Source organism: Apium graveolens, chromosome 8, assembly GCF_009905375.1.
Source record: "Apium graveolens cultivar Ventura chromosome 8, ASM990537v1, whole genome shotgun sequence".
Lineage (NCBI taxonomy): Eukaryota > Viridiplantae > Streptophyta > Magnoliopsida > Apiales > Apiaceae > Apium > Apium graveolens.
The window spans coordinates 221,092,720-221,114,284 of record NC_133654.1 but is presented as its reverse complement, the minus strand read 5'-3'; the positions used below and the strand labels follow the sequence as shown (position 1 = coordinate 221,114,284).

Sequence of the window (21,565 nt, the reverse complement as noted above, 5' to 3'; positions counted from 1 at the left end):
CGCTAAGTTAAAGACAGTTGAAGATCATGGTGTCTTAACACTATCATCTAATAATGTATGCTGATCTGACCAAGACCCGGAATACCAGTAACTTATACCTTCCTTGCACATGTTAATTTTGTGTGTGTGTATAAATTGTATATTATATAGGTTATTAGTGTGTAGATTAGTTCTCTACGGAGAGTAGTAAAAAGAGCTCAATTTACTGTATAATTATGTATAATTAAATACCAATTTGCTAGACAATTTTATCACCAATATATCTAGAATCATGAATCCTTCTTCGGTCCTGGGGACAACAACGTTGGGTTTACCTTCACTTCTATCCATTGGACGTATTGTGATTTGTGGGGATGTTTGGTAGTGCTAAGGTTATCAACTACTTATTAAATCTAATTTGAATTTATATAAATATATAGTATCATGTAGACATGTTTACATGTTAAAGTTTTAGCTTTGCTTTTAGGCTATGAAGCAGGGGTGCGCCACTCCCGGCGAACTGCGTACGAAGTGCGTAAGGGGTGCGGGTGCTGTTGAGTGACATTTATGACACTTTATAATGCTCCATTAAACTTTGAATTGGTGTATTTGTACTCAAGTTATTGGTGTTTTAATGTGTTTTCTAGTGTTTTTACATTTCAGACATTAATCTGGAATTCAGGTGAATTACATTGATTTGATGCTAATATGATGTTAGGATGGTGTCCAAGGAATAAAACTCGTGAATACCAACTCATTGCAGCAAGAAAAGAAGAAAATAAAATTTTCTCGAGAAGCCCGGCGCGCCCGCTCTGTAATAGCGCGCGGCCGCGCCCAAAGTATAGAGACACAGCGCGCCCGCGCTGATCAAGCGCGCGGCTGCGCCGGGTCGGGAAATTTAAATCCTGATTATATTGGACTTTTGATTGGAGGACTTCTACTACGCATGGGATGCTATATATACCTAAATAAAGGTCGTTTTTCATAGCTCGTAAGCTTCCTCATAGCTCTTTGCCCATAATGTTCCACCTGATGCTGCATCGAGCATGGGTCTTGACTGTGCTCCCAAACTATTATAAAAATAATTGATGATCATCCAATCAGACATTCCATGATGAGGACACTTCCTAAGCATCTCCTTGTAGCGCTCTCAAGCTTCACACAGAGTTTCTCCCGATTGCTGCGCAAATTAAGTAGCATTCATGAGTGCAGCTGTCTTCACCATAGGGAAGAATTTAGTGAGAAACTTTTGAGTAAGATCTTTCTAAGTAGCAATCGAACCAGCTGATAGAGAGTGTAACCATCCCTTAGCCTTGTCCCTCAGAGAGAATGGGAACATTGTCAGTTTCACCGCATCCTCAAACACACCATTGAACCTGAAGGTATCGCAGATCTCTATAAAATCCCTGATGTGCATATTTGGATCTTCCGTTGTAGAACCCCCAAACTGAACTGAGTTCTGGACCATCTGGATCGTTCCAGGCTTGATCTCGAATATATTAGCCGCGATGGCTGGCCTGACAATGCTCAATTGAATGTTCATGATCTTTGGTTGAGAATAATCCATCAAAGCTTTTGTATTTGCTGCTGGTTCTCCCATTGCAATAAAAACAAGAGAACCTGAAACACAAACAAGTAAACCGTGAAAGTAAAAGAATCCGAGTCAGTGAACTTTAAAGACCACTGATGTCAACCACATAAACTAAATATTAACACCGAGTCCCCGGCAGCGGCGCCAAAAACTTGTTAGGGCGAAATCACGCGCTAAAATTACACGCAAGTATACGCGTTCGCAAGTAGTATAAGATATAAATCAGATTTGTACCCACAGAGACTCGTTTTAGTTAACTTAAGATGATGCACATGTGTAACAATGTATGGCCATCGCTCAATGCTAAGACAATAACAAGTTGAGATTTTTATAACTAAGATTAAACTAACATTCAATTAACTAAGAAGAAAAGGTTGATTTTAACTTCATTAAATACTTCATTCAAAGTCATTGTTCTTAGCCTTAGCATGCAATAGTGATGACAACTAATCAGATAACATGAAACTAGTAAACACCAATTGTCGTTGTAAGAATACCCTACTTCCAGACATCCACAAAAGAGATAGAAGCTGAATAGACACCAATTATGTTGAGACCCTATATGTTTATAGAATTTGACAACATAAAGGTTTAATGAACAAGTTATCTATCGTGATTACACAGGGTAAGTAAGATGGTTAAAATTACCTATGAATCATGCATAACAATTATACATGAACCTATGCTAGCATGGCAAGTTCTAAATCTCTATATTCACTTTCGCTTCAATAGAGATTAACAAACTATCTCATATGTTCGTGACGCACATAAGACGAATGAGCACAACCAATACTAGGATATCATACAATCACCACACACTTAGGTATCAAAACAATTAACTATAGAAATCCATAAGCAAATCCGTTAGAACCCCATGACAACGATTAGTTCATAACCGAACTCATCGTCACCATGGGTTCCAATGAAAACATGGTAAATAAACTAAAATAAACTAGGTCTGAATTAACTGAATAATAAAAACAAAGTACGTTAACAAGAGTATTAGGTTCAAGAAACAAAGAAAACAAGCATCCAAGATTACAACTTAAGCAAATAATCACAAGTAAAAATAAGATCTTCTTCTCCTTTGTTGTATTGTGCTATTAGGTCTTGTTGCTGCTATCTCCTTGCTCTTCTATATGAAAAACGTCTTTTTATCTTTATCCATATAATCCTGGATGATCTGGATGCTTCAATCTTCGAATTAGAATAGAATCAGGATTCTGGAAAAATGACCTGGCGCGACCGCCCCAAAATACCAGCGCGGTCGCCCTGAGTTTCTGCCAAACGGGCGCGACCGCTCCCAAGACTAGCGTGACTATCCTGAGCTTCTGTAAAAACTGGATTTTTCTGCTTTCGTGACCTTCTCGTGCTGGTTTCTTGTGTGCAATCGACCGAGGTTTCATCCTAACACTCTTTTAAGCATAAAACATGCAATATTCATTCCTTCTTTCAAATATGCCGTGAAATGCAAAACACTATAAAAACACATCAAAAACACAAACATCTCGAGTACAAAACACCAATTCGAGCCTTTACCAAGAATTCTAAGTGGATATAAATGCCACTTATCACGGCTTCCTAGTGCGGGCGCGCTCCTTCCCTGGAAAACATGGTGCGGGCGCGCTGTCCTTCTATTCTTTTTATGCAGTTTTTTCTTTTGGCACTCCATTCTTCGTGCGATCTTCCGCAACTCCATTCCTGACCTCTATTAGCATAAAATCATTGTAAAGCTCTTATCCACCTCCTGACCAGTGCCCTGAAACGACTCAACACAAAAATACATCAAAAATACCAAATACTTGAGTCCAAAATACCAACTTAAGCCGATATGAAGCGTTCCAAGTGGATATAAATTCCACTTATCAGAGCATAACTCCAAATATTAAGAAAGGAATTTGAAATTTTAGCAATGAAAAAAGGAGAAAAGTTTGATACTTTTCTCTTGTGCGAACTCTGACTGTTGTGAACAACAATGTAGGGGAGCCAGGAGGAAGAACACGTCTTAAGGATTTCGCATGATGCAAAGTTAGTGAGAGGAGGTGGAAAATCTCATTTTGAGGAAGTCGGGGTAGACGAAGGAGGGGGATTCTTTATAACAAAGTTATTATGGAGTGTTTTAAGTGTCATCAATTGGGACATTGTCAATATGAATGTCTTGAATAGGGGAAAAAGGTCAACTATGCTAATTTTGAAGAGGGGAGGGTTCTATTAATGGCTAATATCGGAGTTCAGCCAACTAAAAGAGAAGAAGTGGGTGTTACAACCATATGACTGGAAACAAAATGGTTTTCAGAATTGGAGGAAGGATTTCGACAAACAGTGAAGCTTGGTAATAACACCGGGATGACAGTTATGGCTAAAAATTGCGTGCGACTCCAAATGAATGGCATGATTCAGGTTATTTCAGATGTGTATTACATTACTTAATTGAAAAGTAATTTACTATGCATAAGACAATTTCAAGAGAAAGGTTTACCTATACTAATTTAGCAGGGAAGGTGTAAAGTTTATTATTCTACAAAGGGGGTGATTATGCAAAATTTTATGAGGCGAAGTAGAAAGTTTTATGTGTTAGAATATATGGAACCAAATAATTTTTTATATCTTCAAGTTGAAGCTGCTCTTGAAAAGGAATCGCAATTATAGCATCATCGCTTTGGCTATATGAAATTATCAAGGTCTGAAAGCATACAGAAAGATAGTGGATATTGTTTCGTTAATTAAAGCTCTTAAAAAATTATGTGAAACTTTTTTGGCCGGGAAACAATGTAGAGCATTAATACAAAAAAGAGTTCATGGAGAGCATTGAAGTAACTTTAACTAGTCCATTCTGATCAAACCGGTCTCCAACAACAATAAAAGGTATTCTATTAATTTTATTGATAATTTTTTCATGAAAAACTTGGGTTTAATTTATACATGGAAAATTAGAAATTTTGTATTACATTTAAAAACTTTAAAGTGTGTGAACTTCTGTTACTTTCTTAAGAACTTATAGAGGAGGCGAATTCAATTCAACTGAATCTAAAGAGTTTTGCTAAACGAAAGAATAAAATAATCATGAATTCTATGCGCTCAGTGTTAACATTATTAGAATTCAATTCACTCTTTAGAATCCAACTGAATCTAAAGAGTGAATGTTCCAACTAGCCCCGTTTTCACTCCCTGAGACAATCATATAATTAAAATAAGATTTTTGATTTCTCAAAAATTAATTATATGTACACATTATCCCATCATCTCTGTCTATCTATCCCATCATATACACCAACGCAACCGACCTAATTTTACACTTTATACAAACAAAACCATGTCAACCTCGGGGAAGAAAAAATCTGTTATCAATCCCGGAGATCAAAACAAGCCTTTATGGTTTCATGTTGACGTAATTGAAACGCCAATTGTTGGTGAAGGTAACCATAAATAGAAATGAAAATATTGTAATAAGCTTGTCACGGGATCATATCCAAAGTTAAAGGTCATCTCTTGAAAGTTTCAAATACAGGGGTTGAGACCTGCAAATTATATTATCTGAAATATTAAAGCAACTTCAAAGTGAACACAAAGATGCTGAAGAGCGAGTAGCTAGAGAAGTCATGAACGTTAAACAAAAGCAGCAATACATGTCATATGAACAAGGCACTGATTTGATCCAACCTAAAAGAAGGCGAGGAGCTTTAGAACTAGCGTTCAATGCGGCTGATCGAGATGAAATTGACAAGGATTATGCTATGATGTTTTATACCAGTGGCATATCATTTAATTTTGAAATAAACCCATTTTTCAGAAGTTATTCAAGAAAGCTAGCTAATTCTAATGTTGTTGGTTAAGCACCTCCCACCTTCAATCGCCTTCGTACAATACTCTTGTCTCAACAAAAAGGACATGTTGAAAGACTCCTACAACCCGTTAAAAAAAGTTGGAAGAGGAATGGAGCATCAATATGCTTGGATGTGTGGTCTAACAATCGGGAAGATTCTTTGATCAATATTATGGTTGCTTCTGCGGCTGTACCAATATTTTTGAAAGCTTTTGATTCTGATCATGGAACTAAAGATACCGAGTTTATCGCAAAACTGTTTATGGAGGCAGCAGGTGCTTTGATTGAAATTAAGTCTCCCAAAATTTTTTGGACTCCATGTGTAGTTCATTATTTGAATTTGGCAATAAAATACATATGTGAACCTAGTCCATTATCTGCTCATTATGATCATTGTGTATGAATAAACGAAGTAGTAATCCAAGCCCGTGAAATTACATATTTCATATTAAATCATAATTTACCCTCGATGATTTTTACTCGTTATTCGGATGTAAGGTTACTAAAAGTTGCAGAAACAAGATTTGCTTCTCATATTGTGATGTTGTCAAGGATTAGAAAAGTTAAAGACACCTTGGAAAAAATTGTAATGGACCCTGATTGGAAAAAAAATTGAGGTAATATGGGGGAATGCAAATGAATTGAAATCTAGATAAATTAAGGAAATATTAGTTAGTGATACTTGGTGGGAGAAAGTTGATTATATTTTGAAATTTATTGAACTTATGGTGGTATTCTTGTAAGTTGCAGACAAAGATTTTAGTATTTTACATTTTGTGTATGATATGTGGGATACTATGATTGAATATGTGAGGGGTCATATTTTTTAGCATGAGAATGAAGACTTGTTAACTGATAATCAGCATTTTTTTATGCTATTCAAAAGGTTTTGGAAGATAGGTGGAATCTATACTATATTCTAATAGCCGGAATAGAGATAATTTGGTTCAACGGTTTGGTTCAACGATAATTCCCTAATTTTGATTATTAAAAAATAGATAAATAGTGTTATATATCTAATAAACTACTAAATTATTAAACTACTACTAAATATAGTATACTTATCCTACTAAACTACGAATACAACTTATCCTATTATTATTATTAAAAGATATAAATAATAGTGTTACATATCCGCTAAACTACTAGAAATAGTCTATTTATTCTACTAAATTACGACCACATGTTATTCTATTATTTTTATTATAAATTTATAATCATTATATATTTATATAAATATTTTAAAAATATTATATAACTTGATAAATAAAAATTTAAAATATTAATAGAAACCCGTGCATCGCACGGGATTTATGCTAGTAAAAGTAATACATCACTTCATTGTTTAGCGCACTCTCTTGTCCCAAAATATTATAGTCAGGAGTGGTTAGGAGGAGGGAGTCATGATATCCGTCGTGTATCTCACCAAATGAGGATGAAGAGGTGTTTTTGAATAAGGACGTGTGTCTTAAAAGACTTTTTAATAACCCAGATGACCTTAACAGGGTATTTAAAGAGTTTGGTTCATTTGCTTGTGACCTTGAATATTTTGGCCAGTCACACGTTATTGCATCACGATCGGAAAAAGACCCTATATCATGGTGGGAAAATTATGGTTCATTTACACAACTGTTGAAAGGTCCAGCATTTAGATTGCTTTCACAACCAGCCTCATAATCATGTTGTGAACGTAATTGGAGCACTTATGGGAGCATTCAAAGTTTGAAGAGAAATAGACTAGCTAATGAGAGAATTGAGAGTTTGGTTTACATACACAACAATGTTAGACTTCTCTATAGAAAGGAAAAGGAATATACTGAAGGTCCATCTAGATATTGGGATGTTGGTAAGATCAATATATACTTATATTTCCGTACTTTTTTGCAAGTATTTTTTATTTACTTACAATCTCTTTTTTATATATAGTAGGAGACAGTGTTGATGGTGATAACTTGCTAGGAATTGCAGAATTATCATTGCATGATCCAGAGTTTGAACTTATCGTATTTGAAGACTAAAGATACATAAAAATCATGGATTGTATTTTTTAATATCTTTATATATTTTAAATTTTGATTCTGAATGTTTTAGTATAAGACTCATTTTATTTTACATTGGCAAAGTATGGAACTTTTGCAACTAGTCGAGGTAATTTTTGCTATGAATCTTAATATAGTTATTTATTAAAAATATTTATTGTATCCCTGTATCCATATCCAAATTCTGGACGGTGTTCCCTTGTCCTAAAATTTTAAAAATTGCCAAATTCGACTCTCGATCCATGTCGTGTACGACACTCCATACCCGAGTCCTAGTAACTTAGCCTGAAAGACTTGGTAATGAAGATCACAGTAGTGGCAACATGAGATGCTGACTTCAATGTGTCATTCTAGTGGGGATGAGTCTAGAGGTGATCCTGGAGCATTCATTATGAAGAATCAACATCACTCTCAGTTTTACCTAAACACAATCACCTTGGAAGACTTCCCTGGCCATTGTATAGTCCATTTTCATTTTGTTTGAAATTCATGGGTTTATGTTGCAAAATGTTACAAGCATAAACATGAGTTCAAGTTATTTTTTTAAAGCCTAATTAAGAAATAATGAAAAACCCCATTACATTGACTCGGCGCTTCATCAAATATTATTCTTAATGGAACTTTCATACTATACAGATATCTCTGAATTCTGGAAGGATATCGAATACATGTTAAAGGTTAATAATACGGAGCATAATTTGTTCTTAAAGTGGTGTGGTATAAAATTATTGCACAGAATTTTTTACAAAAAGATAAAATTTGATCCTGATTTAATTTTGTATACCAGTATCACCTGCTACATAAAACACTAAAAAACTCTAGATAAAACAAAGAAGAAAAACTTATAAATCTTTTCGGAAGTATATCAGGCATGCTGAATGAGGGAGATAGAGTTTACGATTATGCATACTGTAACGATGTCGGAAGTCCAGACAAGGGCACAAAATACTCGCCCGGTGCTTGGTGGATTAAGGAATACCCATACCAACGTCGTGGAATAACATGATGCAAACAAACAAAAAAGGGTAAGAACCATATTCATCAACCCACTTGTTAATAAATGATATAGTATATTAACTTATTTTAATTTTAATATACTATATTATTTTCTCAATTAATAATAGACAAGAGTATTTGAAGAGGGATCTATGCCACAAATTAGGATTCAAAGAAGCATCCAATAACAGTCATTATTTGGGCCTTCCTAATATTATCGGTAGAAATAAATCCGCAATATTCGGCTTTGTTAAAGAGAAGATGGAGGATCGTATTAATGGCTGGGACAAGAAGACGATCTCTAAAGGATGAAAAGAGATTCTTCTGAAGACTGTGGCTCAGACTCTTCCAAATTTCTCTATGAGTGTCTTCTTAATGCCAATGGAAATATGTCATCAGTTAGAAACCTTAATGTGCAGATATTGGTGGAGAACAAATTCGAAGAAGGAAAAGAACATTCATTGGTTTAGTTGGAAGAGAATGTGCAAACAAAAATCTCAAGGAGGTATGGGTTTTTGTAGTGTGCGAGATTATAATATAGCTCTCATCGGCAAGCAAGGTTGGAGACTTCTTAAATTTCTGTTAGTCATCAAAGTCTTCAAAGCTCGTTACCATCCTCAAGGAAATTTTCTCACGATAAATATTGGTAGTAACCCAAGCTACATCTGGAGGAGTATTTTCGAAGCACAAGAAGTTGTTAAGAAGGGTGTTGGATGCAGGGTAGGGAATGGAGATTCTATTAACATCACGCTAGATCCTTGGCTTTCTGTGAAGAATGATCTCTATATTCATACACGTTCAGAAGCTATCTACAATCAGAAAGTGTCATCTCTCTTCAGCATGACAGACAATAGTGGGGACACCGAGTTAATAGAGGACATTTTTGAAACTAGAGATGTTAATATTATTCTGTCAATTCCAGTTGATAAACAAGTAAAATAATTCATGGTATTAGAGGAAAGACAAACTTGGTCATTATACAGTCAAGAGTGCGTATCTTCTTTTATATGGGGAGAATAACGAAACCAGTGCAACAGCTAACTCAGGATTTTGGCGTAAATTTTGGAATTTGAAAATCCCTCCTAAAGTTAAAAACTTCCTATGGCGTGCTTGTTCAATCATCCTTCTAACCAAGGACATGCTTATAATGAAAAAAGTACCTCTCAATGCCTTGTGTACAGTATGTAACGACCAACAAGAAACAATTCTTCACATCCTGGTAACGTGTGTATATGCTGCTTCGACTTGGGACAAGCTAAATAAAATACATGTTGCTGGTGATTTCAATACTTTTGCAGAGTAGTTACAACTGGTTTTCCAGCATCACAACAGTGGTGAAGTAACAGATATTGTCATGGTTTTCTGGATGATATGGAAGAATAGGAACGATTTTATCTGGATTCAAAGAAGTTTGTTGAACTTAGAAGTGGTGGAATCTGCAAGTTCAGTTCTTAATCAGTGGAGAAGTGTTCAAGATTGAACTTTCGATCACTTCATGGGTTATATGACCCCACAAGACGGTGACGAACACTGGCAATTACCCCCAGCTAATAATATTAAGATCAATACAGACGCCGCCATTTTTTAAGAAACAAATTGCTATAGTTTTGCTTTCGCTATCAGAGATCACGAAGGCGGACTAGTTGAAGCCAGATTGAGATGCTTAAGTAGGAACCCCGGCCCAGAACTAGCAGAGGCTTTAGGCATAAAAGAAGTGCTTAGCTGGATATCCAACAAAGTTCAGAGTAATTTTATTGTTGAGTCTGACTGTTTGCAAGTGGTACAACACATTCGTAAGTTGATCCAAGGTTTCTCGTACTTAGGCAGAGTTATACAAGAGTGTCGTGTCTTATTTGCAAATTTATCCTGCAAAAACGTGAAGTTTAAGTTTGTTAAACGGTCCGCGAACAAGGTCGCGCATTTCCTAGCACACCAAAATTGTTCCATTGCTGATCGTGTTTGGAGAGTGGGAGATGTCCACCTCAGTATTAATTATGTTTTGTCAAATGATTTGATAAATTAATAATATTTCGACTTTTGCTTGCTAAAAAAAGAGTAAATAATTAAGTTTATTAAAACAGGAAACAATTTAATAAATAAACAAGTTTTCAATATTATGATATATGAGTGGTAAATATTAAAAAACAAAAGGGATAGGGGTTTCGGCCGCTTCTTAGTTGTAATTTTTAAAGAACACACATTCATCCCAATTTGTGGGAACATGGGTGAAAGTAGCAAGAAGAAGAGAAAAATTAAGAAAACAGAAGCCTGGGAAAAGCTGATGAGTAGTTTTACGGATGATCTATGGACTGAGATTCTCCTACGTCTTCCAATTAAGTCATTACTTCAATTCAAATCGGTTTGTAAATCATGGTTTTCCATAATTTCAAGCCATCGCTTCGCTAAATCTCACCTTATGACCGCTGCTAAAGATGATCAAGTTGTTATTATACACCTGGAACCAAATGTTTTTGTACAAGACATGGATGACTCTTTTTCCCTCTTGCACCTCGGTTCGGATTTCATTTATAAGAATCTGAAATATCCCTACTCACAGGGTGAGTATCCCTCCGACTATCCATCCTCTACACTTATAGGTTCCGATTGTGGCATTGTTTGTCTTTCCGTTGATTTATCCGATTGGCCTGTTAGTAACAAGTGTTATGATATTTATCTATGGAATCCTGTAACTAAACACTCTAAACTCATTCCCCATGATGGTTCTCCAACCGGTGTTTTGGGCTTTGGTTTTGATCACATCGATTTAGATTTTAAACTTGTTGAAGTTATATCCGACGATCTTTCTGCCAATGTCTATTCTTCAAACAAAAATGATTGGCTAAGTATTCAGCCTAAGCCTATTGATGTTCCCCAAAACGATGTTTTCGATATATGCTTTCACGGATTTTTGTTTGCGATAGGAAATAATACTGGTATGATGGCTTTCAATTTAAACAAGGACTTGTTTATTTGTGATATTAATCTTCCTGTGACTTCTTTTAATGATGCTCAGATTTCTATTAACACTCGCGTTAGTGACATCAATGAAACTATTGCTGTCATATTTTATAATACGGACAATGGAAAGATTCAGTTGTGGACATTAAACAATGAGGCCTGTCTTTATGGTGGCGGACTCAAGGCATTGTGGAGTAAAGTGCTCAATATTGATGTAGGGTTGCCATTATACTCGGTTGAAGGCCTGTTTAACAATTTTCTAGTATTACTACTTAATAGAGATGCTAACAACAGGCTTATGTATGACTTGAACAAGAAAGTGACCACAAATTTCACTGGCCCCTATTTCCATGCTAGTGAAATTTTCAAGTATACAAAAAGCCTTTTTTCACTCGGAGGATTCAAAAGAATCAAGTAAACCTGCTTCATCTTCGAGTATGCAAGATTGATGAATGACAACATAGATGATAATGACCATCTACTTTAAGCGAAAGTAGTACTAGCCGAGAGGGAGGTGAAAGTGATATCGGAGGTGATTTGGTGTTTAGTGATTTTGCTTGAATATGCTAGTTATCAGTTGATGTCTTGCTATCTTGCTAGTTGACATTTTGTTACTTATTTATTTTTTAACTTTGCCTTGCTATTACTTTTTTATCTCCCGAAGTCCTGTTAATTTTGTTAGTTTTATGGGTATTGATGTTTTGTGTTATATTCCGAGATTTATTGTTAAATCAAATGCCGTAGTATGTTTGCAAAAGTTTGTTTAATGTGCCTAATAGGGATTTTGCAAAAAAAAAAAAAAAAAACTTACATGTCATAAATTTTAGATATTAAAACTACTATGGTATTTTTGATATTTGGCTGTTGCTGTTTATCATCTAGCCATATTTCTGGTATTACCTGGATATGGCTGTTGTTCATACCTCCAGATTTCAATGCATAATCCTGATTAAGAACTTGTACATATATAAATATTGAATGGGAAAACAGCGGATTCAACTTAGCATAGTGATGCATAGAGTTTCCTGTATCCTGGTCATATGTTTACCACCTAGCCAAAAGATATACTAATGAAGAAAATAAGAGATAAGTGCGAAACATTGATGGCCTCTAAGCTAAGGAGGGTTTCTGAACAATGGAATAGCTTTTGAAAGGCTTAGATTAATTGTCTCAAAATATGTTATATGCTCAAAGCAATTTCTGGTTCCGACCCGATCCGGCACTTTAAAATCTAATGAAGGTTGGCTAAATTTTGGGCCCCTCTAAAAGATATGTCTCCAGAACAATCGCCCTGCTGGTGCTACCTCTGGGCCAGTCTGTTTGGAGCGAGCTACAGTTGCATAATTGTTCCAACTTACAATCTTGCTTGATGCTTCACTTAAGTTTCGTACATAAGCAACTGGTTTGATCAACAATAGTGGATCATGGACCTTTCTAGGATAACCCATTTATGGGTAAACCTGAGTTCTCTACTAGCCTAAGTCTGATACCATACAAAGAAATGCTATTTTCAGATCTTATATTATTATTCAAACAAATGTCATAGTCGAAAAGCCTTTGATTTAATCGAAAGGAAAAAGAAAAAAACAGATTAAACCTGCAGGATCAAATTTGATTAATGAAACAGAGTTATATTAAATTAGTGTCGTAGACCAGCTAGAGTGCTTCTGTAAACACTGGATAGCTCCGTGCGGAGAGACGAAGCTTTGTTATGCACACCTAATGGCTGATATTAGGATTCTGATTGCAGGCTGAACACTCATGCGGTGATTGAGCCATATGACATTGCAGCAAATGGACAATTGAGATCACTTCTATCAATATATGAGGCTTCCGCATCCACACTTCAAACAATGAAAGCTCAGGTTAACATATCTGAAACTCAATCCTGGTGGTCAAAGCTCCCCAACTCAACTCAAGTGATTTTATTTTAACTTTTACTATCTTTCGTGGACATTCCACTTATTTTTTTCTGCATTGATTTCTGACTTGTATGAACGAAATCTTCTACATCGGCCAATTTCCAAAGTCACTAAATTCAGAAAATGTATTCATAGTTGACAAAACCTTATATGTTTGTAACTGTGTATTCTAGATTGTTAAGGTACAACTAGAGGCATTTGAGAAGTTTGGCACAAAGCTGGCATATAAAAGTGGAGGAGGTAAGTATCTAGTTTAAGTTCGTGGAAGGATGCAACAAGTTGCTGCACTACACTGGAAAAATCAACCAAGGTGTTTCCCAACACTTTAATTTAATTTCTTTATTGAAATCGGTACATATCCAAACTCTAATCATGTTTTCGAAATATGTATAGTTGGTATGAATAATGTGATGTAATTTTGAGTTCATTAGTTGATGGTAGTCATGATTAACCAATATTTTTCCAAATTTTGGTTTAATCTTTTATTTTTTAACATATTTTCTTTTCAAAAAAAGTGTATTGTTGAAATTATTTAATTACCTTTATTTAATTATTCTAATTTTAATAATTGGGTCGATCAATTCTAATTCTAAATATTGAAGTCAACTTCCTCTATTACTTTACCAATTTCAATTTTATTTTATATCGAACACTATATCATTTTAATTTATATTAATTTCAACTTCTTTTACCAATTCAGATTTTAATTTATATCGAATTCTATATTATTCTAATTTGTTACTACTAATAAAATAATGTAAACCACTGATCCGAGATAAATAAAATTAATACTAGACTAAGTATAATTCGTATCCTGAACTAAAAAATCAAATTTTAATTAAAATATAAATATTATTTTTTAAAAAATACACATAAAATTATCAATAAAACTATATCGTTCAATCAATAATATTGTTTTAAAACTATATCGTTCAATCAATAATATTGTTTTTTAAGCTAGGAAGAATAAATCCTAGTATGTTTAATATGTTAAATATATTCTTGTAATAAATGTAAAAAAAAATATACACCGTAGAAAATATTTATTAATCGTAAAAATTAAGTAAACAACATCTAGAAACAGAAAACATAGACTAAAAAATATTTATCAGTTGAAAAAAATGAACTATAGAAGATGAGACAAATACAAGAAACATGAACAAATCTATTTATTGAATTAATTATATTTTACTAAGAAAAATATATAAGTAGAATTATATTTAAAATTTTAAAAAATTAAATATCCCAATGTACACAAATAAGGGTTTCAAGTAAAACACTCAACTATACTCCTTATTAATAAGTTAAAAATAATGTATAATTTGGTATTAAAAAATCAAAATACCAAATTTTGGTAATTGATATCTATTATAAACTTTGTTTTCAATACATATAGACTTATACTCTCTCTAAACTTTAATTTCTTTTAATTAGTGTACATTCAACCGTCTATTTACTTTTATAAAATAAAAAATATTTTTTAAGGGAATTTATGAATTATATTAAAAATTTATTAAGTTACCTTAAATTAAGTAAAATAAGATATATATACTTTTAATTCGAAAAACTACTAACTACTAATTAAAGTATTAACACGAATTAATTTATATTCTCTATAAATTTTATTTTCTATCGTAAGTTTACTTTTAAATTGGATAATATTGTTTTAAAATTAATTAAGTAATAGAAAATGACTTTAGTCACGGATTTTTAATTTTTAAACTGAAAATTATTGATTCATTGTATTTGTTAATTTCCATCACACCGTTTATTTACTTTTAAATTAAAAAATATTTTTGTGTGATAACAAACTTATTAACAACTTTGAGAAATGAGAAGATAAAACAAAAAATTTATGTTTTAAACTTCATACCATGACGACGAACACTAACAATACTAACACATGTTAACAAAACAAAGATAAATTACAATCTATTTTTAAAAAATATTCATACTTAATTCAAAATAAGAACTATACTTCAAAATATTATTCATACTTAATTCATAAAAATATATTAACCAGTGGAATAAAATTCTTTCAAAAAAAATAGAATTAAATATAATTCATATAAAATTTATTTTTACACACATTATATAACATCGTGTTATTCTTTTTGTTTTTACCTGCCTTCACCCAATATATTACATGTATGCAAATATGAATGATTAGAGAGATTGATACATAGATGTAAAAAGGGTGGGTAAACAATTTTCAAATAGAAAAAAAATTAAATACATACTGCTCACATATGGGCATATATGATTAAAAATAGTTATAAAAAATTATGAGAAAAAAGATTTAATTACAGCATATGCCGTTTCTTAACTCAAGCTACTTGTACATCTGTTATTCACTGATTAAATTATATGTACTTATGGAAATATGATAATAAAATTTAAAAAAATTATTCTTACTTCAAATTCAGCTGATGAAAAACATAGGAGTCATTATAAATATAAAATGAAAATAAATTGATAAGTCATTTATTCACAGTATCTAAAAAGATTGTGTTTAATGTGTTAAGTGTATGTATTTAATTTGCATGATTGCTAAATACAGTAAAAAAATTCTCAAGTAATTACTATTATGTTTCTCAGATATTTTTGTGCAAAGTTGACAAAAATAGTAATGCATTAAATATATATATGGTCATGAATAGTTTATCAATTTCCAATTTCACATACACTACTCCTATATACGTACTTCTTTGATTTTATTTTTTATAAGACATTTTCAGTACATATATTAATATTTTAATATACTTTGAGGGATTAGTTAAAAATTTAATTTTTAAATAATATTTTATAAATTGAATTATATACATATTGTCTATTTTATTTACAAAAAAATACTAATAATATTTTTAATTATTCAATTAAAAAATATTAAAATACGTGCAAAAATCAAAACTAATATAAAAAAAAGTTTTGTGTTTACTAACGTAAGGTAGTTCAATCTTTTTTACCTCCTTTCTCTTTTTTTAAGTATATACTTTTACTTTCTGTAAGCAATTTTTTCTATTATTTTATTCTGATTACAAACATAGTTTACTAAATTTTGTGACCTTACTTTTATATGTTCACTTTTTATTTTAGAATAATTATTATTAATTGAATCAAGTATAAATATTTTTTAATTCAATAATAGTATTTTCATATTTTTTCAAATAATTGTATTATATTAAATTATTAATTTATCAAAAATATTAGTCGATAAGACAATTTCAGTTAATAAATCAGTTGTTGCCCATGATATTTGTGCCCATGATATTTGTGCCCAGGTCTATTCTTCAAACACGAATAGTTGGCGAACAATAGAGTCCAAGCCAATTGATATTCCCCGTAACAATATGTTTGATATATGCTTTCACGGATTTTTGTTTGCCATAGGAAGAAATAGTGGTATGATGGCTTTTGATTTAAACAAGGATTTGTTTATTTGGGATGTTAACCTTCCTGTTAGTTCTTTTAATGGTGCTCAGAGTTTTATTAAAACTCGAGTTATTGACTTCAAGGATACCATTGTTGTCACTATCTCAAATATGGATGAAGGTAAGATTCAGTTGTGGACGTTAGACGATGAGGCATGTCTATATGGTGGTGAAGTTAATGCATCGTGGACCAAAGTGCTCACTGTTGATGTAGGTGTGCCATTAAATATTGTTGGGAGTCTGTTCAACAATGTTCAGTTATTGCTAGTTGATGCAAAGGGTGACGTGTATTTATATGACTTGAACAAGAAAGTGACCTTAGATGTCACTGTTCCTAGTTTTCTTGAACCTCGTGAGTTTATCAAGTATGTCAAAAGCCTCTTTTCACTCGAAGGATTCAAACGAATCAAATGGGCTGCTTCATCTTCCAGGTTGCAAGATTCGTCGAACTGTGATGCAGAAGTAAATTGTTAGAGAATGGCAAGATCCTGGAAAGGGCCATTATCTAACATAAATGAATGAAAGTGTCCCGGATTGACGATATAGTCATATAGGTGATAAAGGTACACCGTCTACTTCACGGGAAAGTAGTAGCCACAAAGAGGTGTGAGAGAGATGATTTAGTGTTTGGTGATTATGTTTAATTATGCTAGTTGTGTTGATGTCTTGCTAGTTGATGTTTTGCTGGTTGGCATTTTGTTAATTATTTATGTTTTAACTTTTAAGACTTTTCAACTGCGTTATGACTTGCTATTACTTATTAATTTCCAGTTAGTTACATGAGTACATATTTTGTGTTAAATACCATGTTTAATTGTTAAATGAGATTTGGTGATCTAATATTCTAATTACAAAAGTTTGTATAATAATATACCTAATAGGCACAATAAGCCAAAAAAAAGAAGAAGAAGTTACTATATAGAATTGGTAGATGCATTTTTTAATGTTGGTTTTATTTCAACATATAGGGATTCTTAATATTTGGAAAATACATCCATCCATTCTCTTTCTCTTTATAAAAGGAGAACGCAGGGGTAATTTTGAGCACAGAATACCCCTGTTAAGTTATTTAAATGCCCCTGTTTTCATGTGATCACAGATATGCCACATACCCTATAAACCTACCGCGCTAAATGCTTGCATTACGGTTCAGTTTTTTCAGTGATTGGTCCAGCTTCTCAGTGTATCTGTACAGCTGACGTTCAGAACTGCGAATTTGCCACAACTTCCTCGTTTCCTACCTATCTTATACCCAGCCCTACTTGTTGTACACACTGCTGCATCTCCAACCATTCCTGAAGCATACAATTGGCATTGTTATGTGATGTAAGAGGTGTGGATTCTTGCAGCTGAGTATGTGCATTTCCATGTCTTTTATTTTAGTTTACCATGTTGTTTTTGTTAATCGAATGTTCAGTTGCAATCAAGGTAGTTGATTGAAACAACATGGTTGACAATTTGTCCACCAAATTAAAGGTAATTGATAAATAAGCTTCAACTTTTACTATTTAAGCTCCAACTGTAATTTTTTGCCTTTTTACCCAACTTTCTATGCATTGCTTCTTACATAATCTATGGATATTATAATTTACATATCTTGAAAATAGAGATTGGAGCTTAAGTAGTAAAATGTAGAGCTTATTTATCAATTCCCATTTTAAAATTCTGGGGAAATGAATGCGGTAAGAAAATGTGTAAGCAAAAAATCTACAATAATACTTGTATTCATCAAATATTTGCTTGTTTTTCGGTGGCTGAATTTTAATAATATAAGACCGATTAGATAGGTGTGTTTTGAAAATGTAATAAAGATGGAAGTATTTTGGTCTGTGAAGCCCGAAAACTTAATGGGAGAACATTGGTGCAATACTCACTCCTAATGATGTAAGTTGTTTTTGAACCAGTTTGTTTGGAAATAGATCACCCACCATAGCTGTCCTGGTTATATACTTTGCAGCATGTTGGGTGTTCAGGGTCACTCAATCATTGTCATGCATGGCTATTTTTTCTGGACCTGAATAGAATTGTTCAAGTGCTAGATTGTCAATTTTATAGAATTTTCCATACTTTTTGCCCATAATTAGTGTCCACCTGTTTATTCTCATGTTAGGGTGTCAAATGTTCGCCCAAGATATTTAAAGCAAATTAAAGAGTTTGTGTATATTTGCCAAGGTTTGTTGGTAATTGGAACTATGTTCATCTGCAGCCTTATTTCATTGCTCATGTTTAATAATTCTGTATTTCAGCGGCTAATGAATGAACAAGCCATAAAATGTGTGTAAGATATAGTCACAAGTACAAAAACAGTTAATCTATGCTGAAGAGAAAATGGAGTTGTACAAAAATATGTCTTCAGGTAACATTGAGGAAATTATCGGGTGAGGGACTGATTATTGAGATCAAGTTTGGAGCATTTTCAGACTTGCTATTTTGTGTCCATGCTGCTGGTGTATGCTAGAACGTAGCTTACAGATACTTATAGTGGATTAACCCCATTTATTGAAGCATTCATGTAAGTATGAATTTTGCATAAACAAGATATGGCAACATGTGTTTTAAATTCCATTTTTTTTTCTTTCAAACGTTTCAGTTGTTCTAATACATTCATGAGATTTTGGTCCATTGCCCTGGTTGGCTAGACCAGCCTGTGTAGCCAACAAATCGTAGGGAGGAGTCAAACTTCCAACCTTCATTTTCTTCAAGTTATAACTTTATTTAATCTTTTTAGATTTTCAATTGCTTTTTTAATAACTTGTTGCTTTTTTATTACCAATTATATATGTTCTTGAGGCTTCATCATATTCCAAACTTTATCAGCAAAAATAAATGATAACAGGTAAGGATTTTTTGTTAGATTCATAGCATACATAAAGGCATTGATTACTAAGAGGAATAATATACATAATGAAACTGCGAGATCATTATCCAGAATTAAACTGAAGTTCTTGAGAGTAGGAGCCATTCATATGTAACGGATGAGGCTATCTTAAATCTTAACTTATACAAAATTAATACTTTCGGCCACTGTACTTATACAAAATTAATACAAAATTAAATCTTATTCGAGATCAGGCATGCTGAAGGAAGGGGATAGAATGATATGAGAAGTCCAGAACAGGACGCAAGCAAACAGGGGATAGTAAGAACCATAATTCATCATCCTACTTGCTAATGATAAAAACGACTCATACTATATATCATCAAACATGTATAGTTTTAGCAATTGTAAAGGATCCTACATAATTCTAACACTAACTCATCCAAAAACATAAAAAAAAAGTGCATGTATTTGGAAGTTAAAACTTTTTAGAAACATTTGTATATTACATAAAACATAACTGTGAAATCATCGATATATGATGATTTAACAAGATGAAAAAGATTGTTGGAGAAAAGTATTCTCTTTTGTATATTATCCAAAATCTCTCTCTTAAAATGAAACACGATGTTTATTTATATACAAATTGACTTGATAGCCCGCCTAATTAACTTGCAAATAAACTATGGAATCTACCAATGAGAGTATTACATACCTGTTATACTAATTCTAACTATTTACAAAAATATAAAATGAACTATTTTACTAACGCCCCCCTCAGGCTGGACATGTGGATTACAGACAAGGCCAAGCTTGGAAGAAAGAAGATTATGTTGTTCAGTACAAAGTGGTTTGGTCATAAGATCATCAGCTAACTGCAGAAAGGTGCAGACATGAATAATTTGGAGAAAAGCAGATTCCACGTAATCACGAATGAAATGGAAATCAACACGAAGATGCTTTGTACGCTCATGATAAACTCTATTTTCTGCGATTTACTTCGCTGCCCGATTCACAAAAAATATCAACAGGAAGAGAAATTTGAACACGAATATCAGCCAGAAGGCCTTCCAACCATATAAGTTCACTGTTTGTTTAACTCATACTCCGATATTCTGCTTCACATGTGCTCTTTGAAGTAGTCTTTTGTTTCTTGGTCTTCCAAGAAATTAAAGAATTTTCAAGAAAAACAGTATATTCGGTCAAGGATTTAGAAGAAAACATACAAGATCCCCAATCGGAATCACAATCTGCTTTGAGATTTAAGTCATTTCGAGAACTATAAAACAAACCCATGTTAATAGTACATTTGAGATACTTGATGACATGAAGAGCAGCAGATAAATGGGAATTAGCTGGACAACTGAGAAACTGACTTAATTGTTGCACATCATAGGATATATTAGGCCTGGTCATGTTAAGGTACAACAATTTACCTACTATACTTTTGTAGAACTCAGGATCAGCAAGTGATGGTATGTCTTCAGTACTAAGCTTTAAATTTTTTAGAAGAGGAAATGAAACAGGAGTACAATGTTCCATGGAAGTATCTTTTAACAAATCAAGAATATACTTTCGTTGATTCAATAATTCCAGAAGTTGATCTCAAAACTTCAATGCCTACAAAATATTTTAGAGGTCCTAAATCTTTAATAGTGAAGGTAGCATGTAAAGATTGTTTGAGGGCATCAACTTCAGGCAAAGAATCACCAGCAATAAATCATCCACATATGCGACTACAACAGTAAAAGTCCCATTAGTGATCTAGTAAACATAGAATAATCATGTGTAGATTGAGTATAACCCAATTTAAGGAAATGATCTTGCAGTTCAATGTTCCAGAGCCTAGCTGACTGCCTTAAACCATATATAGAGCGTCTCAATTTACAAACCAAACCTTTTGTAGCTTTTGCATAACCTAAAGGAGGTTGCATATAGATTTCTTCATCAAAATAACCATGCAAGAATGCGTTGTTGATATCTAATTGGTATAAATGCCAATTCTTCG

At 33.0% G+C, this 21,565-nt stretch overlaps 1 non-coding gene across 1 annotated transcript; it reads left to right on the top strand.

Annotated features, from left to right (window-relative positions):
- The first annotated feature begins 1,085 nt into the window (after positions 1-1,085).
- Positions 1,086-1,189, top strand: LOC141682305 (small nucleolar RNA R71). Its single transcript, XR_012559706.1, has one exon. It is a non-coding gene; the product is annotated as a small nucleolar RNA R71 (small nucleolar RNA).
- The last annotated feature ends 20,376 nt before the right edge of the window (positions 1,190-21,565 follow it).